General features: G+C 48.5%; 1 long non-coding RNA gene across 2 annotated transcripts; it reads left to right on the forward strand.

Annotated features, from left to right (window-relative positions):
* The first annotated feature begins 2,611 nt into the window (after positions 1–2,611).
* LOC114797168 (uncharacterized) lies at positions 2,612–10,371 on the forward strand. Of its 2 annotated transcripts, none has more exons than XR_003750815.1 (3): positions 2,612–3,144; positions 9,399–9,925; positions 10,232–10,371. It is a non-coding gene; the product is annotated as an uncharacterized LOC114797168 (long non-coding RNA). The 2 variants fall into 2 exon arrangements; XR_003750816.1 differs by having other exon boundaries at positions 9,399–9,590; positions 10,232–10,319.
* Positions 10,372–19,174: the final 8,803 nt, after the last annotated feature.

Here is a 19,174-nt window from a genome sequence, read left to right on the forward strand (position 1 = left end):
CGAAAAGGACGATTTGGGGGCAGTGGGGGCCTAGCGGTTAAGGAAGCAGCCCCATAATCAGAAGGTTGCCGGTTCGAACCCCGATCCGATCAAAAAAACACCGAGGTGCCACTGAGCAAAGCACCGTCCCCACACACTGCTCCCCGGGCGCCTGTCATGGCTGCCCACAGCTCACTCAGGGTGATGGGTTAAATGCAGAGGACAAATTTCACTGTGTGCACCGTGTGCTGCGCTGCTGTGCATCACAAAGACAATCACAATACTTTCACTACTGCGACGTAACGGCAATAACCGAGCTGAACCCGTGACCTCAGCACATCAACGGCGGCGCTGAGTGGGGGCGCCCGACCCCGACTCTTCTCGTTCCATTCAAACACGCCGCTCGTGAGTTGCTGTTTACCCGTTGTTTACCTGTTTGGTGAAGGTCACGTACACTTTGTGTGTATGCGCGTGTGTGTGTGTGTGTGTGTGTCTCGCTCTCTCTCACAGCCAGACCGCTTTTAAAAGGACTCGGGGACGTAACCGCCGCCCGGTAAACCTCTTCCTTCTTTTTTATGTATTTTCTTGCACTTCTTGCAACAGTCTGACGGGAGTCATGAAAAAAAAAAACACTCTTTATTCTCACCATCGAAATTCAATAAGACAGTTTAAAGGCTCAAACGAGCACAAACACACCACTTCAGTGTGCGACAGGCCAATCTCAGCGTCTCACACACACACACACACACACACACACACACACACGGTCTGACAGCTGGAAAGAAAAGTATTGAGCGCCTCACGCCGATTAGAAATCCCCCGACTGCCGCGCCCGTCGTCAGCTAATAAAAAAACATCAAAAACAGCCGTCAGGTACGAATGGCGTTGTGTTCACCGGCTCCACCCGTCTGCTGACCACTCCCCATTCATCAGGTGACCGACACCCACTGTCCACCATCAGGCCAAACGGTGTGTGTGTTTCTTCATCATTCGCCGGAGAAACACGGCCCAACGACCTTCCGGAATGAACACACACACACACACACACACACACACTCTCGCTCCGTGCTAAATCCTCTCCGCAGTTATGGATGTCACTCTAATAGCAGAGTAAATGGTGTGAGGAAATCCATTTGGAAAATTGCTTGAATTCTTCTCATTGTCATTAGGCGACGAGGGGAAGACGGGGTGATGAAGACGGCCTTCTCGCGGGCGCGGCCGCACCCCACACGCGCCTCTGGGCGTCGACTACACACCTGCAAACACACAACAGATCCGCAAGCAGGAAAACGTGCCTGTCCTATTGGCCCTCCTCGTGATAACGTCACATTTACATTTACATTTACAGCATTTATCAGATGCCCTTATCCAGAGCGACTTACAATCAGTAGTTACAGGGACAGTCTCCCAGGAGCAACTTAGGGTTAAGTGTCAATGGTAGTTAGTGGGATTTGAACCTGGGTCTTCTGGTTCATAGGCGAGTGTGTTACCCACTAGGCTACTAACACCCTGTCACTGTAGATGCCACAATAAATGGGAATGGTAATGAGTGGTAGTAGCCTAGCGGGTAACACACTCACACCAGAAGACCCGGGTTCGAACCCCACTTACTACCATCGTGTCCCTGAGCAAGACCCCCCCCGGGTGTCTCCAGGGGGGGACTGTCCCTGTAACTACTGACTGTAAGTCACTCTGGATAAGGACGTCTGGTAAATGCGGTAAATGTAAATGTAAATGAATATTGGTTGTGGATTGTGCTGCACGTGATATTTAAGTCCCACCTCAAGCTGACAAATGTGGGTCGCGCAGTGCATTGTGGGCAATTCACCTTCACACTCTCATCTACGTGCCATACGTGTCGTCCCAGTTCTCTTTGTAACGTTGTGTGTGTGTGTTGCGTTACAGTAGAGAACTTCACTTGGACGTCGCCATTTCTCGCTCTGATAATTAGCCCATTAAATCAGGGACGTGGTGACGAGCAGAAGTGCGGCGCTGCAGCCGGCCACCGGCCAGAGAGACACAGAACCCGAACCATCTGTTCCGTAATGTCTGTTCAGTCAGCCAACCCACCCACACGCACACACACACATACGCACACACAGCAGTAAACGTTCATATCTCCGTGTAAATTATCATTTTTTTACTGAATCGCTTGACGTGGTTCTGCACGCAGCTCCAGTAATCGGTGAATATTGACCAGACGTCAGACCCTGGTGCTTCTTATGGGACGCGGTTTTTATTTTTCCTCGGATAAGAGTATTAAAATCGGAGCCTTTCTCGCTCCCCGCCGCGCCCATAAATAGACGTGACCTTTCGGTAAAAACTGGAGACGCGATGCGGACGGGTGGGGCAGCTCTCACCCCGACCGATAGGAAATTCGCCAGGTGTGTGTGTGTGTGTGTGTGTGTGTGTGTGTACGCCTCCGTGATGTATGTTTGTGTGTACGAGCTGCAGTGCTGATTGTATCTCGTTTGATTTATTTGTCCCGCTCTCGGCAGTGGCTGACTGACAGCCGAGTCCCCGTGACCCCTGTGAGGCTCCGGCATCCATCACCCCCGTCCCCGCCTTCTGACATCACCTGATGTACACACCACTCCTGTCACAGTGTGTGTGTGTGTGTGTGTGTGAAGAGATTGTGTACAGACCCTTCAAGTCCATGTAACGCATCCTGTTATCTGTGTAAAGAGTGTGTGTAAATCTGGGCTCCTACATACACGTGTGTTGGTTTTGTCTGATCTCAGATCAGTTGAGAGGTCGCTGTGTTATCAGTTTCATCTCCTGTACATCAGGGCGTCGTCAGCATCAGTAATTTGATCTTTGACCTCATCACAGTGGACACGGGAGAAAGGTGTGGAGAGTGTAGTCATGTCCTGTGATCGTGTTCATGTCAGGTGTGTGTGTGTGTGTTTAATAGAGCCTCACACACACAGTGAGGGGTGTGAGTGTATATCAGTGTGTTCAGATTCTCTCAGCAGGGTCTCCTGACACAGATAATGGAGGAGACGGTCCCCAGCGCAGGGGAGGCGGGGCTTCGTCCCTCCGCGTGGGGCAGGGGTCTCAGGAGACGCTGGCTGGACAAGAGGCCGAGTCCCGGTGGCTGATGGGAAATCTGGTCCAAGCGCGCACATCAGCACAGAGGTCCCTCACATTCATGATGGATTGAAGGTCAGCCTGTATTCTGGGAGAAGCACACACTTACACACACACACACACACACACACACACACACACACACACACCATTGTGGTCTTACGTGGTTTTGTTACTTTGTAACTCATCTCCGATTGAAATCGCTGGTTAATTGGTTAATTGTTTAAAAAATCTTCTTCTGTCTTTTTTGAGTTGTTTTTGTCCCTTTGGACAAACGTTCTTGGGTTTAAATGAAATTGAACTTGACCCCAGACTGACTTCTTCTTCTTCTTCTTCTTCTTCTTCTGGTTGCTCCTCCACCGCTGACGTTCTCGCGTTTTCTTCTCCCCGCGTCTCCATGCCGTGACGTGATGTCCTCCTCTTCCTCCGCGTTTCTCGACCCGCACTCGTGTCAACAGACTCTGGGTAATTGACGTGTTCTTCTTCTCTGTGTGCGGGGTGGTCAGTGCGCCTGGAGCACAGATGAAAGGACTTAAAGCAGCACTTAGTGTGTGGAGCTGATTACATCCAGTAATGAAATCAGGCCTGACACCGGAGCCCCCCCCCCCTCGCTCTCGCTCGCTCTCTCTCTCTCGCTCTCTCTCTCTCACATCCGTGGAGTACTTCTGCTCCCTAGTGTTCTGTCCGTCTTCCTCTGACATACCTCCAGGTTTGGCCCTCGTTAATCTTCCGCGCGGAGATGTCCTGTTTTTGCCGGGTTTTTACACGAAAATCGATGGAATTTGGAGGTGGAGCAGCAGGGACATGGTGCTCGCTGTGCATTAAACAAGTCTGGGTTTTATGAAGGCTGTAAATGACCCAGTATAACACAAACTCAGACCAAGGACCAAGGATGGGAGAAGATCCCCAGCGAAATGAGGAGCATTGAGGAACCTCAGCAACCTGCTAATGGTCATGAAATCCCATGTATTCCTCCGAGCTCCAGGGATGGACCAGGTTGGTCAAGTTGTTCACATTCACCTCACAGCAGAAGGCAGGAAAAAAGTGACAGGAGGAGTGGTGTGTGTGTGGGTTTGGGGGTTGGGGTAATTACCAATTACCTCTAGATCAGAGAAGTTCGGCCCAAAGCTGATTGGTTTCCGGTGGCCTGTGATCCCTGACAAACCAAAAGTGACCCCTGATCTTCCTCAACATCTGTCATGTGATCTGGCTGTCTAAGAGCAGACATCTCAACCTAATCAAACCACACTCACACACACACACACAGATACAAACATGTGTGTGTATTTATACAGAGAGAAATCATATACAATAGGTCATATGCCCTCACACACATACACACACATACCAGATATACATTTATATCTCTTTTGTTATGCTTGCACACACACACACACACTGACACACACTTGCATATGTTGTAGGCCATCTGTTTTTGGCTTTAATTGAGTTGAGCTGCTGACTGATGGGTCAGTAATGTAGCAGCACATGCGGCTCTAATGTAATATGGGCGGCTCCGTGTGAAATCGCTGACTTGATTATCGGCGTCGGTGATGGACGGGGCCGGGCCAGTTTTAAAAAGCAGAGTAGATATGATAATGCGTCACGCTGGCTGGCGTCCTACCTGGAGGTTCGAGGGAGAACAATCTGCTCCCCGGGGCGGGTTTTGGGTTTTGTGGGGGACGTTCTCTGAACCAAGAATGCTCCTGCCAAGGATAATGTAATAACACACACACACACACACACAGATACACAATTCTGTCAAAAGAAGCCACGTAAAAAATGCATCCGTTGTATTTAATATCTGACACATCAATACCATGTTTTTAAAGGTCCCTTATTATGAACTTGGTTAACTTTGGTGCAGAATTACAGCCACAATGAGACCCACAATGAGCTTTAAATGCTAATGAGGAGGACAGCGACCTATAGAAGTTGAGGGGGACATTCGCGAAATGACGTCACCAACACCGCTCACCAACCACAAAGTCGTGTCGGCATTTTTCCAGAAAAAGTCAAATGAACCCACTGGGATCACCCACCACGAGCTTCACACATTTGGAAGCCATGACGGTCGGTGGAGATAACGTTTCAGGGGAGGGGCGGCAATCCTTAGAAAAAGCATGAGAGATAACATAAGGGGACAAATTCCAGATCCGAGCGTCTGAGCAGAACGATTAAAACACTCATTACACCCATCACCATGTCTAGCCACTGCAGGACCATATACAGGCTGGGGACCTCGTATTAATGTTAAATCATCTCAAAAACTCTCATTTTCATAAAAGGGACCTTCAAGATAAGATAAGACAAGAGACTGTATAGTATAAGATATATGTAAATGTATACAGTACAGTTTTAAAAAAGAACAGAATAGTAGTAGTGGTGCGATGTAATTCGAAATGAATAAAAATGACATGCCCTTCAGTGCAGCGTCAAGGCCCAACTCCACATCTAGTCGCACCTCGAAAGCTCCTGCCCCGCCTCGCTGGTCATTTCCTGTATGAAAACTGAGCGCTGCTTTTGGGGGCGGGGTTCCAGTCACTTAAACTCGCACATCCATTTCAATAAACATTAGCGCATTTATTAGCTCCAGACAGGGAGACAAATCGTCCTGTCAGCCGCTCGCACCCCAACAGGACGTCTTAAGCCAAAGGCCGGCGGTGCCGTCTGAACGCATTCGCTTCATATCAACCCCTCCCGTCGCCGAAACGATCCCACATTACCCACGCCTCTTTCAATTAAACGTCCTCTTCTCGTCCTCTCCTCTTCTTCCTCTGCTCCTGTCCCCTGGGACGGCCGAACGGACGCGGCGGCGGGGTCACGAGGCCTGACGGGGTCACGGCGGCTCGTTCGTGCGAGGCCCGACGTGTTTATACTCAGGTGATTTATCGCCGTTTTCCAGCACATTCGTCATCGCGAATGTGTGTGTGTGTGTGTGTGTGTGTGTGTTACACAGAGCATGTAAATAGTAACTGGTTTTGGATGGTGGAGGGCTGTGATGTGATGATGAGGAAGCTCCACTGAGGTGTGGCACCTTCAGCACCCACAATGCTTTGCGGCTGATTGTGGGATCATGATCTCTCTCTCTCTCTCTCTCTCTCTCTCGCACACACTCGTTCTTAGATCTTATACCACCATTAATCAGTAAAATCCTGATGCATGCACTTTCGTTTAATTGTATAAATGTTTGATTGATTGTGTGTAGGTGAAATGCTGGTACAGCGTCTGGCATAAACCATATTTTGTGGATTTTATGAGTAAACTGGAATGACCAGGCCCTAAGCTTACCGATGCTCATCGAAATATGTTTTATTTTGTTCCCAATCATTTTAAATGGCGTCACGTTGAGCTGCGTTAGTGAAACCTAAAATATTGGGGGGGGAAATAGGAACGATAGTTATATTACCGACCGTAATTCACGCGGTTTTCGAGCTGTAAAAGTTGTGAATATCTGCCAGGTCCATCGTTTTTATCTGCTGACAAGTCCACACCCTTCGTAAAGCTGGACGAATGGGCACCAGTGTCCAGTCCTGCGGTCACATTCACCCTGTTGACTGAACACACTGCAGTGTGTGTGTGTGTGTGTGTGTGTGTTGAACCTCTTTCTCTCTTTCTTTCTTTCTTTCTTCCTTTCTCAGGCCTGGTGGTGCCAACTGTAGGGTACGGTGATAAATCACGCCACCGGCCGCTCGGTTGGCACCAACACCACCCGCCTCAGACCCGCTCTGTTATTTCGACTCCTGCTTTGACAAATTGGTCCAAGGCTGTTAGCAGAACAAAATGGCAGACAGTGTAAACTTCTCAGCCTTTGTGTGTGTGTGTGTGTGTCAGGGTTCTACTTTTCAGACAGGAAGTTTTAAATTGCTGCTTTTCAGCCTCACTCACCTCATTTTTTAATTTGTACAGTAAATCCACTGCCTGTTTCTTACACTGGCGAGGTTTTTACCGTCGCCACAAATCTCCAGGGCAACTTTTAAAAGCTGCTCCGGCCAGACGTTCTCCGACTCGTCGTACTTTACACGACCAATTAACTCACTGGGCTTCGTTAATGTCAAAAAATACCGTCCTTTATTCTACCATTTGCTTCACTGTAATGTAGTGGTTGCCTAGCAACATATCAGCAAATGTTACATGAACCAAAAATTGACCGTCCAATCGGATTGCAGAAGTGGACGTGCTGTAAGGGGACAGATGTCAAGATCCGTTTCATAAGTACAGAATACTGTTGTGGTGTGTGTGCGTGTGCGTGTGTGTGTTTTATCTGATTCTTCTCTGTCTTGTGGAGTGAAAAGCTCTGCAGATCTTGTTCTTTTTTTTCCTCCGCCGGCTGTAATCCCGCGTTCTCATGCCTCCCCACGTCACCGCGCGCCGCGCTAAACTCTGATTAATGGCCTATTGATCAGCGGCATCTCGCCGACAAGCTGCTGAGTTGACGCAACTCCGGTCCACCTCCCTTATCTTGGCGCCGCAGCTTGCCGAGCGGGCCGAGACGGAGGGAGGGGGCCGAGGGGAACTTCCCTCCCCGAGTGAAGGCCCGCCTTTTCCTTCATCAAGGCCGTCTGCGGCCTGAAAGCCTCCCTCCTTCTCCTGCCATTTGTTTTTTTCGTAATTATCTTCTCTGGTTATTTCGACACCAGGCGCGTGCAGGAGACGAGTTCCGGCGTAAAAGTCCCAGCGGCGGCGGCGCCCAAGTCCTCTGCCATTTGGGAAAGTGCATTTTTAGAAAGTAGATGGGCTGCAAATTACCTCTGAGGAGATGACATTTCCTCCTAATGTTCAATTCGGAGGGGACGCCGCGATTGGCTGCCGTCGGGGGACGGTCGAGAAACCCATTCTTTATTCGGCTCTCGCCATTTCTGCCATCTCACCTTCTCCTCCGCTTCTTCTTAATCAGAAAATCTCCATCTCCTTCCTCCTCATTTTCATCTTCCTCTGACTTGATCTCTGTCTGTCGCTCCGATGGCCCCGGGTTCTGAAAGGTTCTAGACGTGCCGCTTGAAAATGACCATGTGGCCGCGAGTGAGAGATGGTGTAGATATGTGTGTGTGTGTGTGTGTGTGTGATAGTAAGATAGGTGTGTAGGTGTGTAAAGTATCTTTACTAAACTTTTTAAAATTTGGTGACATTTGTTTCTTTTGCTCCATAACATTTAATTATATATATGAAAATGTACAGAAATACAAGAAGACAAGTGTCCCATTTTGACACAAACAAAAGTTAAAGCGGAGACCTGACGTCATTGTAGGTGTGTGTGTGTGTGTTTAAAACTGCAGTCAAGCAGTCCGTCTATCTGAGAGTGAAGTGACTGTCATTGTGGAACCAGGTGACACGGCGAAATTTAACCCTCACCCTCAGTGAGCAGTGGGCAGCCATGAAAGGCGCCGGGCAGCAGTGTGTGGGGACGGCACCGGGCCCGCTTCCTTACCCACTAGACCACCACTGCCCCCTCCGTCCCTCCGTCTCTCTGTCTGTGTGTGATTCTCTCTCTCTGTCCCTGTCTGTCAGTCTTTGTCTGTCTGTCTGTCTCACCCTCTGTCTGAAATACTTGTGCAAAATGTATTTCAGACGAGTCCGTGTTACACTAACACACGCACATGCACACACTTGCACAAAAAAAAAATTAATTCTAGTTTAGCACTTAACAACTTCCGAGCATGTTCTATTCTTGACAAGTTGGGCCTTATCACGGCTCTTAGTTTTGTAAACTCAAAATCTATAGAAACCGAATGAAAATTGCTGGTGTCTTCCTCTTGTAAGTCGCTTTGGATAAAAGCCTCTGCCAAGTAAAGTAAAGTAAAGTAAAGTAAAGTAAAGTAAAGTAAAGTCTGTGCTATTACGGGACGACTTTCCACACATTAATGTCTGTCCCTAAATTGCTGAATGAACACACACACACGCTTATTCCCGTCTCCACTGGCCACATGTCACACTGGCCCAAATATTCCCGTCTCCTCTGGCCACATGTCACATTCACTCAGCGCGGAGGGGAAAGATGCGCATGAGAAAATGGAGGGAAGGAGGGCAGCTGGTCACATGACAAACATGGATATAATAGTCAGATGAAACACACACACATTTTGTGGAACAGCCCTCCTCCCTGCATAATAAAGTTTCTCTACTCTCGACCTGAACCTGAAGTCAAGGGTCTCTCATTTCCAGACAGAACCACTTCACCTCCACGTTCCCCGCTGTCCAGAACATCGTAACAGTGAGACCACAGAGGACCAGATCCAAAAGTGAAAGTGAAGTGATTGTCATTGTGAAACACTGCAGCACAGCACACGATGACACAGTGAAATGTGTCCTCTGTATTTAACCCTTGACAGGCACCTGGGGAGCACTGTGTGGGGACGGTACCTTCATCCAGGGGACCTCAGTGGCACCTTGGCAGTTCAGGATTCCACCCGGCAACCTTCCGATCTCAGGTCCCGCTAGCCCACCTAGCGGTGCATACTGCCCAGAACTCTGCCTGGTTCAAGAAGAACCCAACAGAGGAACCAAGACTTGAGACTCTAACGGTATTTTTTATTTTGGGAGAGGAACTGTGGGATCTGGGAGGGGAGAAGGAGGCTGGAGGGCTTTTAGGGGTTCAGGAATCCCAGAGGAGATTAAACCAATAGGACCACAGGGTTTAATCTTTTATTTGCTTTCACTGCATGAGGCCGAGTGTTCACACACACTCACGCACACACACACCATGAGGAGCCGTGGGCAGGAATTTTAAAGCGCCGTTTGGAGGCGGTGCTTGACTTCCTCCCAGAGATTAGGGCCGACTTGTTTTTCCTGGAAAAGACAAATGAACGCAGGCCTGAGCTGAGCATGCCAAGGAAATTACCCATGGTGCTTCACTCCGGTGAGATTACGCCGCTGACTGATGCCGCCATGTTCTCTGTCTCTCTCTCTCTCTCTCACGCACAGACACTCGCACAGCCCCACATACACTCACGTCATGTTAACACTCGGAATGCCATTTGTCTCATTAAATGACACACGCAACTGTAGTACTGAGGGGGTTTCACACATACCCACGCCCACACAAATCTGAGCAGATGTGTTTACATGTACACAGTGTGTGTGTGTGTGTGTGTGAGTGCGTGCTTGAAATTATGCTGTCGTTTAATATCTGGTATAGCATAAGTGATTCTTTCATTGTTTTCAGAAATTATATTGAAACAGATGGAGCAATGCATGCTGGGATTTGCACTCTTGCTTAAAGGATGCCCAACATGTCATGTGACGCCAGGGGCGGTCATCAGTCATTTACAGCCAGAGGTGTGGGCGGAGTTTACAGGAGCCGTGTACACTTGGTCGGCTGTCCGTTGGTGTGAGTGTCTGTGTTTTATGTTGTGTTGTGTTTGGACGTGACGTGTTGCATCATCTTGTATTTTGAAAGTGAAGTGATTGTCATTGTGAAACACTGCAGCACAGCACACGGTGACACAACGAAATGTGTCCTCTGTACTTAACTATCACCTTGGTGAGCAGTGGGCACAATGACAGGCGTGTGTGGGGACACACCGCTCCCCCATGTACACAGCTGTGCAGTGTTGTATTATTATGTCCATTCATTTACAGTAATAAACATGCTACTGATTAGCAGAATTTCTAGATGATGTTTTCAGCCTCATTAGGTCCTCGATTGTCTGATCAATATAAAAAATTGATAAAACTATTAAATGTTAAAATATTGTTCCTTATCGAAAGACAATGAGGAAATGAGCTCGTACTGGATCTTCGGTGCTGATGTTGTGTTCTTCAGCACCACAGAGAGCTCCTCACCATCAACTCACTCACTGTACGTGCAGTAGATGAATCACAAATGGACAGTTCCATAAAGAAATATATACAGGGTTCTAAATCTGCTTCTTTATACAGTTCCAGTACATGTCCTGTATAAAAGATCTCAGTTTTGTTCTTTTCCTGTGTAAATGTCCTGTGTTGAGTGGAGCGAGAGCTGCAGATGATGATGACAGATGGAGGGGTGGAACCTTACTCCATTACACCCTCACCAGAGCGGGAGGGACGGAGAACATCAGGAACCAGGTCTGTCTAGTCATGTATGGTGTAATACGAAATGGGCTGAATCAGCAGACAGAGAACCTACTAATAATATCATTATAATACACACACACAGGACATCTTCTCTGGGTGCATCTCACTGGGTTCTTCCTTTGTGGTTCCTCAGGAACACTTCCTGTTTCTCTCTCGCATGTCTCTCTACATCCATCAGCGCTGATCATCCCTCCACCTGACTGGAAGCGACGCCTTGCTGGTGCACTGGGACCGGACTGTCACATGCCATCACGGCAGCGCGAGGATCATGTGTGAGGGGAGCGTTCTGCTGTCATGTCCTAATGGCGGCGTGAATAAGTCATGAGGAGATGATGGAGCTGCGCTTATCTCGGCCACTCCTAATGGCCGACCCTGATCACATGATCCCAGTGCATGAAAGCTCCTTGGTTGCTGAATTACTGGAATGAAGCAAGGTCGGTGGAGGTGGAGGGTGATGGGAAACCTTAGGGCCTGCGTTCATGTGGATGATGTTGGTGACCAAGTCCATCCCTCCATGGAAACGGTATTCCCCGATGGCAGGGCCCTCCTTGTGCCTGCAACACTGTAGAAATGGCCTGAGGCTTCAATCCATTCAGGCAAAGTCCAATCCATGGAGGCACCATGCACAACAAGATCTGCTGCAGTCGTCACATGACCGGTCCGGATGAGAAGAACCTCAAACAACATTAATTCCGTGGAGACCTCTGTACAGAGAAGGTTCCTGCCGCGGTAATGAAGGTAAATGAAGATGAACACGACGGAGAACATCTCAGCTGCCGGTGCAGCGAGGCGGAGGCGGAGAAGATGGCGGATGGCACAGCGTCAGGAATATCCAGGATTGAGTCGGTTGGCTTGTTTTGACAGCGAACACATGAAAAGCAGGCGGCGTCTCGCTCATGACACCGCAGTCAGGCTCAGACGCCACCTGTCAGGCGCGGAACCTTCAGCTTCACGTTTCACTTCAAGGAGGAGAAGACGAGAGGAGCAAAATTATTAAAAGACCTCGTGTTGTCTAACCGCCGAAAAATCCAGCAATCTGTCGTTTCTTTTTCCCAAAATGCCGCTCATGGCATGACATCAGACAGCATTTCCGGACTTTATTAAAATAGGAATAGAAGTAACATCAGTTAAAAATTGTGAAATTATTTTTGGATAAAATATTTATTTCATTTGGTGTCTGGCATTTTCCGTATTTTTTTTATTTGCCACGATTAATCATAAAAAAGGAATAAATTGTTCCGTGTGTAAACAAGACCAGAGCAAATGTGGTGTCTCCTCCTCCCGGTTCATGTCATGTTGGTGACCTCAGGCTCTCTCTATAGGTTTATGACAGTATGTGTTTTATTACAGTAATGGACTGAAGCGAACTGAGATGGGGCGGACGCTGCGTTTTGCTCCCGGTCTGAAGGACGGTGGGTCACCTTCCCGCCTCTGAGCGTCCCCCAAACGTCCCCCAAACGCCTCCGGACCGCCTCGCCTCGGGCCTATGAATGCCGCTGTCACCTGAGTGCTCCAACGAACCCATTACACAACTGTCACACCACAGTAATGCTGAAATAGAGATGAGGAGGAGGAGGAGGACGATGTCCACTTTGTGTCAAATAGACGCTGTCAGGCCTCTGGCGAGCCTATTTACATAATATTCATTCACCAATGCTGCCCAAGGAGCTGTCCTTTACTGACACAGCTTCGGTGTGTGTGTGTGTGTGTGTGTGTGTGTGTGTGTCTCGTTCTGTGTAGTCCTGCTGGAGGCAGATTTTGGAAGCCCGTCTCCCATAATTGACATTCATAGCGTCTCTGATGTGCTCTAATTGGATTTTTTTTTTTAATCAGGATGAAGTGGGTGGGGCTACACCACGACCAGGTAAATATGCCTGCGTCCTTGTTTATTTCTGCTCGGCGTTATTAACTGCGACAGGGATCGTTTGGTCACGTGACCACTCGCGGGGTAATTAACGGCATCGTTTTCGTGCGGATTTTGCCCACGTCTCGACGTCAGGAGCGATCCTCCGCCGCCTCCGCCGCCGCTCTGGTCGCGTGGAAGCAGCTGCCTGACAATCAGCAGAACAAAAGACTCCACGTTCCGCGTTGTTCGTGTTTCTCTTCCCCCTGAACGCGTCCCCCGGCCTAAGAATCCCTCTTCCTGTCCGCACTTGAAGTAGGAGGTAATTGCGTGTAATTATGGTCTGTAATGATGGGCTCTTTCACCGCCGTAACCATGCAGCCGGTTCCAGGCGCGGTGGCCACGTTCTAGATAAAAACGGAATCATTAAACGATTTCATTAAGGTGTATACACACACACAATCAAGAGACACACTCACGGAAAAAAAAAATTGAACATCCATTGCTGCAGGGACTAATCAATATAAAACTAAATTGTTTCCCCCCCGCAACCGGCAACTATCTCTGAATTCATTAACTCGCCATGTTCATGGCCAGCAGGAGTCTGCAGGACATTCTCCATAATTCCAGGTCCATGGCATTTGGTGAAGACCCCCCTGCTTCTATCAAACAACAACAACAACATTTATTTCTTATATAGCCCATAATCACATACAGTACGTCTCAATGGGCTTTGACAGGCCCTACAGTTGACCCATCTGCACACAAGGAAAATCTCCACACAAAAAAACCTCTAAGAAACGTTGGGAAGGAGTGATAGAGAGCGTGAGCCTGCAAATTGTGTCAGTGCAGGGTTTGTGATGATTTGTACAATAGGAAAATAATCATAAGTCCTACAGTTGTAGGGTTGGAGAAGTCCAGAATGTAGTCCATTGTCATGGTCTACATTACATGTCCATTATGGTGTTACTTCCCTGAAGCTGTAGTTGTTACGGTGGTGGTGGCTGTGGTAACCCTCTGGTTCGTTTAGCAGTTGTCAGGAACCAGGATTTATCTGCTGGTCTCTTCACTGGAGTCAAACGGCGGCCCCTCCCCCAATTAAGAGGTGTCAAAAAGGGATCAAATGGCCTGAGGTGCCATGATGGGAAAGTCTTGTCGGGGGAGGATGACCACTGTTTGGACAAGGTAGAGACATCAAAGGACAATCTGATTGGTCCGTGGCAACTTTTTTGGGGGTCAAATAGCGAGTATAAAAGAGTTTCTCTTGTTGGCTGTGGTCTCTTGCTCCTCCATCGGGGGCTCGGCTTCTGGGCCTTTCTCTCCTGATTCCCCCTGTTTCTCTGAAGCCTGGATCCTGGCTTTTCCCTCTCTTCCTCTATCCCTCTTTCTCTTTTCTTTTAATTTGGGTCTTTACGCCGTAGGGTGTAATGCTGGTACTGTTTTTACATGTAACTGCAATAGTAATCTACCTGTGTTAAAAAATCAGAATCTGTTCATTTTTCGAACTTCTATTAAATTCAGTACAATATTTACAATCAGGTTTGTATTTCTGTGAAGATTCTCAGTCATCCAGGTGAATTTGTCTGAAAGTTGAGTCATGGCAACTGGACTTTCTTTCTTTACGGTCTTTACGGTTCTGTGGAAGCAGAACATTTATTTACATTTATGGCATTTATCAAGACGCTCTTATCCAGAGCGACTTGCAATCAGTAGTTACAGGGACAGTCCCCCCCCTGGAGACACCCAGGGTTAAGGGTCTTGCTCAGGGACACAATGATAGTAAGCGGGATTTGAACCTGGGTCTTCTGGTCCATAGGCGAGTGTGTTACCCACTAGGCTACTACCACCCCTGGTACGTGGCGCCGAACGAAACGTCTCTACCGTAAAGAAAGAAGTCCAGTTGCCATGACTCAACTTTCAGACATGTTTGTATTTGTGTATCATTGTCAATTGAAATGGAAAATTTGCATACAGCAAATCAAAAAGATCAAATGAAAAACAGCAGATACAAGATGTGATCATCAGCACCATGGACAGCAGCTCTGGTTCATTAGAACGTAACATGATCTTGATGTAATGAAACCTGCTCAGGGTTGTGAAAAGGGGGTGTGGTTACATGCGGATCATTTCAGGCCCGTGAAGAAAGTTAGTGGTCGTGGCTGAGAGCAGAGAGAAGAAACTAAGTCCGTCCGCGTCCAAGTCTCCTCTTCGCACTGCATGCTAACAGGCATCTGCACGTCCTCGTAACCCGCTGGCGTTCCCTCGCCACATGGTGCCCCTGGACCCGACTCAGCGCCATCAGAAAGGGCAGATTGGCCGGGGGCAGCGGTTCATGTGATAAATATGTTAAACATTTCATGTCAGCGTGGGTGAGAGCGGGAGGAGGATCGGCAGACGGCTCTTCAGGGTTCATCTTCAGGAGCCACAGAGCAGTTCATCTTTATTAAGACAACTGAAGAAAATGTAACATCCTAGAAACTTTTTATATACATTTTAAATCGGTTTATTCGTTATTTTGGGGTGAAAATGTGTATGAATAAAGCCGGGTCTTTTACGCAAATTCCCATTTTGCTGTTTTTGATGTGTTTACACAGTTTTATTTATCATGCATTCATTCTTATGCGTCCACTTTTTTTGCTTTTTTTATATTGTTGGTTGTCTTTGGACGTTATAATAATAACTCTAATAATTCACATCTGAGCTGCACTTTTCCAGACGATTTCACTTTGAGCAGAAATCGCTAAATCACCGTTCGTATATTTCCGCATAGGTCTGAAACGTGGCACTTTCCCACCTGCAGCCCCGCCCGTCTCTGAGAGGCTTCACCTTCAGGTCCGCTTCCCTCCACCCCTGCAGGTCAGAATTCAGCTTCTCCTGATTGGTCGTGTCGCCTGGTAGATGTTCCTCCCGTCGCGAGGATTAACTGTTCAGATGAAGTTAAATCAGCAGGTCTCGCCCCGGGAGAATTTAACCCCCCCCCGTGCCCCGCCCGCCCGCCCTGGCCCACCTCAGCCCGCCTCATTAATGCTTTTCCTGATTAGTGTTCAACGTTCAGACGTGGAGCAGAAGCCAAGAATCTCAGTGCGTGTGTGTGTGTGTGTGTGTGTGTTCATGGTTTAATCAGCCGTTTTAACAGACAAACTGTAATCAGAGTTCATTTGCATGAGCCTCCCTGCAGAAACACGTGCAACATTCACTCGTCTACACGAGTTCCCGTTATCCCATAATTCCAGCCCCGGCTCCTCTCTCATCTTCTGAGACATTTTAGCTCTGCCTTCAGGTGTGAGTTGGATATCTGATCCAGTCCACCTCTGCTCTGCTGACTGCTCCGTTGCACGGGTTCCAGGACGGATTTTTAGCCATCTGACGCGTTAAGGAGAAGAGACAGGATTATTCGGTACAATCACCCTGAGAAACATATAATGCAACATAGATTTCCAGTAACCCGCTACCTGAGGCTGGAGATCATGTGATCACACTGTCTAAGACAATAACTTCACTTCCTGTAGTGCTTTGACCACACTGATCATTCTGTGAAGACATGATTTGACATATTTTCCATCTCGGGTGTTTTTCCTCGGCGGGAACAGATGGCACCTGTGACTGAGGGACCTGTGGCTCCTCAGGTTGATATGGGAATTCTATACTAAAGAGCCCATGGAGGTGAAATCCACTTCCTGCCGTCACTCCGTGGTGAGAGACACAAGAAACAAGAACGGCGAAGGGAAGACGGATAAATAAATGAGAGGAAGGGGGAAATTGCTGAGAATCGATCTTCTGCTCGTCCGAGTCCAGTCTGCACAGCAATGCTGTATTGATGTCCTTGAATGGCCGTGTGCTGTGTGTGTGTGTGTGTGTGTGTGAGTGTGTGTGTGTGGGAGTGAGTGTGTATTGATTGTTGTAAATGCTTCTGATGACGGACAGATTGATATAATGGAGAGGGACGTACCCAAAGGTACTGGCCTGTCAGTCGTGAGGTCTGATTGGACGACCTTGGTGTGTGTGTGTGCCTGTGTGTTAATGTGCTGTGCACACTAATATGCATGCAGAGGTTATTTGTTACAGTGCTTTAGTCCATTTGTATGGAAACACATGCATGAGTGTGTGTATGAGTGTGTGTATGAGTGTGTGTGTGTGTGTTTGGAAACTTTATTGATCTGTTTAGCAGAGGAAATTGCTCGTTCTGCTGCTTTCTGGGTGTGAGGCTGCCAGAGGCAATTTGAGTTCAAAGCGAAAAGCAGATTTTGCTTTAATCAGACTCCCCGATGTTCGACATCAAAATTTCTCTTTTTTTATTTTATTGTTATTTTTATTATTGTTTTGTACCACTTTTTGATTTTTTTTTTTTCTTGCATTGAAGATGTAAGATGATACCTCCAGTTTGGAAGATGATGAGGAACTTATTAACCAGGTTGAGGAACATGTCTCACCGCTCTGCAGGGTTTATTGCTGCAGAGTGGATTTTCTTATTTCTGTGTGTGAGTGAGATCCCCAGCCCTCATAATGAAATGACCCCCATTACGAGGGATGAATAGCCCCTCTGAAGAAGAATCTAATATCCCATCGATGTTAACGATTAGCGCCTCCCATCTCCTCTTCATTAGTCCGCTAATCCTCGCCGGCGAGGGAGGAACGTCCAGCGATAAGCCCGCCCTACTCGACTTCATGGAATCAGGCTCATCCTCGGGGTGTCACGTAGCCGCGCTGTGCTTCCGGACGTCCGGGCTGTTTGGGACCGGTTGGGGTCCCACTGTGACCCCGAGTCGGGGCCAGCGCTGCAGCAGCATGCTACCCTGAACCCCGGACTGGTCCGACAAGATTATTTAGGTGTAATGTTCATGTTCCCAGCATGAGCTCACACACACACTGGAGGAGTCCCTCTTTTTTCTTTTCTTTCCTTTCATCCATTCTCTTCCTCCAAGGTTAGCAGGAGAGAGGAGGAGAGAGGAAGAGAGAGGTGGAGAGAGCAGGAGAGAGGAAGAGAGAGGGAGAGAGCAGGAGAGAGGAGGAGAGAGGAGGAGAGAGGAAGAGAGAGGAGGAGAGAGGAGAAGAGAGAGGACGGAGAGCGAAGAGAGCACGGTGTGAAGAGAGCAGGAGAGAGGAAGAGAGAGGGTGAGATTAGAAGGAGCGAGGAGGAGAGGAGGAAGAGAGGAAGAGAGAGGTGGAGAGAGCAGGAGAGAGGAAGAGAGAGGTGGAGAGAGCAGGAGAGAGGAGGAGAGAGGAGGAGAGAGGAAGAGAGAGGAGGAGAGAGGAAGAGAGAGGAGGAGGAGAGAGGAAGAGAGAGGTGGAGAGAGCAGGAGAGAGAGGAGGAGAGAGGAAGAGAGAGGAGGAGAGAGGAAGAGAGAGGTGGAGAGAGCAGGAGAGAGGAGGAGAGAGGAAGAGAGAGGAGGAGAGAGGAGGAGAGAGGAGGAGAGAGGAAGAGAGAGGAGGAGAGAGGAAGAGAGAGGAGGAGAGAGCAGGAGAGAGGAAGAGAGAGGTGGAGAGAGCAGGAGAGAGGAGGAGAGAGGAAGAGAGAGGTGGAGAGAGCAGGAGAGAGGAAGAGAGAGGAGGAGAGAGCAGGAGAGAGGAGGAGGAGAGAGGAGAGAGGAGAGAGAGAGGAGGAGAGAGGAAGAGAGAGGAGGAGAGAGGAGAAGGAGAGGAGGAGGAGAGAGGAAGAGAGAGGAGGAGAGAGGAGGAGAGAGGTGGAGAGAGGAGGAGAGAGGAGGAGAGAGGAAGAGAGAGGAGGAGAGAGGAGGAAAGAGGTGGAGAGAGGTGGAGAGAGGTGGAGAGAGGAGGAAAGAGGTGGAGAGAGGTGAAGAGAGGAGGTGACCTCGGGTCGACTGCAGAAGCCCTGAAATGGATGGAAAACGCTACGCCGACAAAACTAATCTTAGACCTGCTGTGTTTATCCTGTGTGTGTGGGTGTGTGTGTGTCTCTGGTTGTCTCAAGTGGGTGTCTCAAGTGTGGGTTAAGGCTTCTAGAACAAAGATACAAGTGGTTTTGTGTGTGTGTGTGTGTGTGTGTGTGTGTGTGTGTGTGTGCGTGTGTGTGTTTTGAAAGTTCAGTTGTATAAAGAACTCTGTTTCTCTTAACCACTTCAGCAGAGTCTCTTTCCTCATTGTTTAAAACAGTTGTGAGAGCTAGAAGCTCGTCACCTTCTGGGTCCTCGTCCTGTCCCAGTGTTCTGGACCTCAGATGGATCTGAGGTGACAAATTTGAAGGCCCGA

This window comes from Denticeps clupeoides, chromosome 9 (genome assembly GCF_900700375.1).
Source record: "Denticeps clupeoides chromosome 9, fDenClu1.1, whole genome shotgun sequence".
Classification (NCBI taxonomy): Eukaryota; Metazoa; Chordata; class Actinopteri; order Clupeiformes; family Denticipitidae; genus Denticeps; species Denticeps clupeoides.